The following is a 5,142-nucleotide window of genomic DNA, read 5'->3' on the forward strand; positions in this document are numbered from 1 at the left end:
GTTTGTTTGCTTTTTTAAAGAAAAGTAGTTGAATTTTGAGTTTCCTGTGGAAATGAAACTTACACAATCAGTGTTTGTCCCACACCTAATAAACTTTGTAACTCTCTGTCTGGCAAATCAGGTTTTGACCAGAGTTGAAGGAGAGATTATGTTAAATATAATTTATTTTTTTTTTCTTACAACATTACAACAGACTTGGCAGCAGGGCAAGGGAAAGGGAGTTGAGTTCCTGCCTGGACTGAAGAAAAGGCAAGCGGATCCCAGCACCCACGTGCTGACAACCAGCAAATGTTTTTGTAGCTCCAGACTGACCCAGTCTGACGTCTGGTGGTGGTGACAGCGCCACAGGAGGCACAAGGGGAGCTGGAATTCCTGTGTAGTAGGGAAGGGAGATGTGGGACAAAGGACATGAATCCATAGGAAACCAGGCTTGGTTAGTTCCGCTGCTCAGGAACAACATGTTTGTCTAATGACTCTTTTCAGCCCCAGCACGTGCATCAGAAACAGAAACAGATCAGATTTCTATTTGCGTGCCTCTTTACCTTTTTATGCCTCTGGCATAAAAATCTTCTATTTCTTTCTTCCTGAATGCATGGCTCTCTCCTGGAGAGTAACTTGGAGAAGTCCCATCTTATTTCCTAGTGAATTTATTACTTTGTTTATTTAAAGTCAGATGAACTGGGCTGAGTAACAATAATGAATGTCTGCTGCCTTTTTTAATCCTCTTGGCTTTTCAGAGACAACAGAACCGAGGGAAAGCAAATGAGCTGGATGTGATTCCATGTTGTGTATGCACACACTGAGGGCAGAACCTGAAGACAGCGTTGTGCAATGTAAACAAGGCATACATCTGTCCTGCAGAGCCCTCACAACCGGTGATCTGAGAGGGAAGGAATCTGATGGATTTCTGAAGCATGGGATGAGCCTGCAGCACTGACAGGAAGAACAGGATCTCTTTGTTTTCTCGTAAGCTGAACACATTTTATATACACTTCTTGAAATAATAAACATGGTGGGGTGGGGGGAAGGCTCAAGAAAACTTACACAGTTACTTTTCAAAGGAATGCTTTCTGAGGGAGGTTTTAATCCTTAGGGAGAGAGAACAGGAGCGGTGTTCTGCTCTCGGTCTTCTGTTGTCTAAGGTCCATATTATGCTCATTACAATGATATCTGAACTTCTCACTAAAAGTACCAGTGCCCAGGTTCCACCAGGATCTGTGTCACAGAACTGTATGTGCTAGTAATTAAAACCAAATTTTTCAGACGCTGCTTCAAGTTCAGACAAGAAGCTTTTTAGGCAGTTGCATAATGAAGAAAGAAAACAACAACAAAGGAAGCCAGAACCAAACTTGAGGGACAGGCCTAGCACACAGCACAGACACTGATACAGCACAAGGCCCAGCGTACCACTGCTGTCCCATCCATGCTGAGGAAAAGCGGTGTTTTCAAGTGCCAGCCAGCCTTTCAGAAGCTGCTTTATTAATTCCTGCCTGCTGCTTTATTAATTCCTGCCACTAGACCACCCCACATCCAGCCATTAGCACTGTGGAAGTATTTGACACTTCATGCAATGAAAGGCACGGAAGGCCCAACCAGCAGCCCTGCGCTTGGTTCTGCGCCATCTCAATAAATGCTATTAATGATCAGTTTTCCAACTTTTGGCCAAATCTCATCTCAGTGTTATTTGCCTTGAGTTGTGAAAGTTGACAAAATACTGAAGAAAGCCTCCCATCTTTTCTGTCCCAGGGGTGCTGTGGCTCAATGACATCCAATCTCCTCTTTTGCAGCTGACCTAATTCCTTCCATTCTTCAGAACAAACTTTTTCCAGGCTCTTTTGTTCACAGAATGTGTTAGTGATCCAAGGTGTCTTGGAGAAAAGAAAAAATAAAATAAGAGTAATGAAAAATAGCCTTTTGTTCCTGGTATGTAGTTGTTTTAATGTAGCGGCGTGTGTCTGGTGGAGGAACAGAGAAACCTAATTTTAGGGCTTTCTGATGTAGTTCACCTTGCTTTTATGTGTTTTGAGGCTATAGTAAAGCCTGTGTTGCACGTGTACAGTGACTAATGAATTAGCTCCAGCCAACAGCTCAACTGATAGGGCCAAACCAAACACGCTGGCATGCTTACAGCCTAGCAGTTCAGACCTACTTTCAAAACAAACACTTCAAATGTGTCATCAGAGGGCTAAAATACATGTGACGAGGCCCAAGGCTGAGCCACAAAGGTCCTGCGGGAAGCAGCACTTCCCCCATGGCAGAGGGGGTGGACGGGGTTTGCCTTCTGCTGTTTCTGCCAGTAACTTGCTGTCAATGTTTGCTCAGTCGCACCTTGTGAAACTGGTTTACATTGCTTCCTCCCTCATCATTTGTAAGCAATGTTTTTTTTTTCTTTCCTTTCTTATATTCTCAGGTGTGTGCTAGGATTGCTTTTTGGAAGCATCAGGTTGGACAAAGTTTTGTCTGGAGCTCACGATGCTGGAAATGACTTACTTTGGTTCATTTTCAACTGCTAGAGGTTATGACAGTGTAGCATTGTGCCCCGGGGTCCTTGCAGGCCTTCCCTACACAGCTCAAGTGACTGCACTTCTATGCCCTGGCACGTGCCCAGCCAGAGGCCTGGAAATGTTTCTGCAATGAGAGTGTGAGTACGGAGCCTGCCGAAACCTTTCCCCTTGCTCAAGAGGACAGGAAGGCTGGCTTGGAGTGATTTTTAACCCCGGAATACAAACTCCAGGAGACAAAGCCTCTCAATAGCTGTGACAGGAGCCCTAATTTAGGATAAAGCACTCTGGGATGAAGCAAATGAGCACACCAGTGAGAGAAAGAGGTCTGGAAGGAGAACTGTGGATGAGTAACCTAGGTTATTGTGCTAATGAGATTTTGTTTTGCTTTGAGATCTGCTCCTGTAGGGAGAGACTGAGTCACTTTGTCTTGGCCTCAAGTCACGGGGAGGAGGAGGCTTGGATTTATTTTTAATGCCTAAAATAGCTGTACAGCTCACAGCCAGCCGTGGTTCCCTGCCTCCCCTCCCTCCCCCCTCCCCCCCTCGGCAGCTAGATGCAGAAGTTATGGGAACTTTTCACTTCATTTTTCCCCTTGACACCTTCCAAGTTTCTTCAGACCTCCCTCAAGCCCAAGTAGCACCCAGCAATTCCCTCAGGTTTTTTTGGTTTATCCAGAGCTGTTTGGAAGCAGGACCAGCCTGAGGAAGCAGCTGATAGAACCAAAAACAGCATTTCCTATCTGTAAAAATGTGAATAGTGTATATCCCGTCATTCTGATATTACATACAGTGGGAACAGGCTGCTCTAAATTCTGTTTATGCAGATTTATCAGCCTCCCTAATGGGCAATTTGTGATCTTTTTAACTGCACTGATGCAGCTGCAGCGAATATGTAGTTGTGTAAAAGCAAGATGAGAAAAATCTAGGTATCAGAAATGTTGCTGGCCAGCTTTAGAAAACCTTTTGCGTATTTAACTTTTGTTTCAGGTGTCCTGCCATTCTCTGTGTGTGAGAGGAGCCCTCCTCTGTAATGGGCTGATTAGTCATTTGATAAGTAGGAGTGTTTACACATAAAGCAACCTATCTCACTGCATGCATGACCAGAATGAGCAAGTACAGTGTTATAATTCTGTAACTCCAGCCTGCTCTTCTGCACCCCTTTCCTTGCATGGGTTTACTTCATCCTTTGCTGCCTGTCAAGCCCATCATTCAGACTGAGTGCTCTTGATCTCTGAGATCAAGATGAATGGGCAAAGACTCTTTCTCCAGGAAGACACTGGCTAAAATGTAAGACTGAATGGACTGAGAGACTAAGATAAATATACACATCACTGATGGAGAATGCTGCCAACATTACTAGGTACTGATCCACAGAAGAGTAAAAGCCTGGTTAAATTTCCATGGGGAATGAGAATGGAAAAAGAAGCCTCAGCTGTCCAAAGATATAAGTGAGGATGCAGTTGTGAAAGAAAAGGAGGGCGCACTGAGAGGAGAGAGAAAATCGGCAGAGAGATGACAACAGAAAGAGATGGAGACCAGTGAAGACATAAATGACAACATCATTCAAGGAACCAGAGACTGGTTTTCAGACGAACAAGCAAGATAGAAGGGAAGAATTAACTAAGAGGAGAGAGCCAAAGGAAAGGAGAGTTCTAAGCTTGTGCCTATGTCTCTTATGTCATTGATGAGAAGAAAGGAGAAAACAAAACACAAACAAAAAGAAAACACTAAAAAAACAGTTTTCAAAGTTGGGGTCAGCAGAGGCAAGCATATCATTTGCATTTTGGTTTACTAATGTGGGTTAGCTCAGCAGGCTAAGTCAAGAATACTGATAAATTATTTCATAACAGGAAGAATAGGATCCCTGACTGCAAATTATTTCCCAACCCAAGTAAATAAGGCCCTACTGGGTGGGGGGAGGGGATCATATTTCATTTTAGTCAGGAAATACAGATGTAGACTGGACCAAAATGGCTCTGAATGTTTCACATAGGAAAATGATGATAACATCATAATTGTGGAAGCAACTGTGAAAGCAGTTGTGGGTACATGCACACCCTCTCTGAGTGCTCAAGGAATACATGGATCTGTGCAAAATAATCAGCTTTTACATGGTTTTCCCTGCCTGAGTCTTCTGAGCTTGCTCTGACTTACTGTCAGAGACTTTAAGGCTGCTGTCGTCCAAGTCACATGGAACTTCTTGCCCTTCTTTTTGTTCTTCTTCCTCTTTTTTAGTTATGGTTGGATCTTGCAACTGCATCAACAAGCTGTACCTTTTCTGTTCCCTGGCTCAAGTGCTCTGTGTCACTGAGTGGGAGTGAGGAGCTCAGCAGATCAATCCAATAATCACTTGCTGCCAAAAGGGGTGATTCCATTCCATCTCCTTTCTGGCTGTTCACCCCCGCAGCTCGCCTTCATATGGCACCAGAGCTCATGTAGTCCTTGTCTTTCAGCAGGGATGGAATTGTTTTCTTCAGAGTGTCTGGTATGACGTTATGTTTTATTTCTTGGAGAAAAACAATGTTGATAACACACCAATGTTTATAGTTGCCGCTAAGCAGTGTTGTACAGAGCCAAGGCTGTTTGCAGTGAAGGGCAGAAGGAGCTGGGAGAGAACAGAATTAGGACTGCTGGCTTAA

At 44.0% G+C, this 5,142-nt stretch overlaps 1 long non-coding RNA gene across 1 annotated transcript; it reads left to right on the top strand.

Annotated features, from left to right (window-relative positions):
• Window positions 1–232: 232 nt before the first annotated feature.
• LOC107309672 lies at window positions 233–2,071 on the top strand. The gene is made up of 3 exons (XR_001553278.2): window positions 233–433; window positions 738–966; window positions 1,264–2,071. It is a non-coding gene; the product is annotated as an uncharacterized LOC107309672 (long non-coding RNA).
• The last annotated feature ends 3,071 nt before the right edge of the window (window positions 2,072–5,142 follow it).

Source organism: Coturnix japonica, chromosome 2, assembly GCF_001577835.2.
Source record: "Coturnix japonica isolate 7356 chromosome 2, Coturnix japonica 2.1, whole genome shotgun sequence".
Taxonomy (NCBI): Eukaryota; Metazoa; Chordata; class Aves; order Galliformes; family Phasianidae; genus Coturnix; species Coturnix japonica.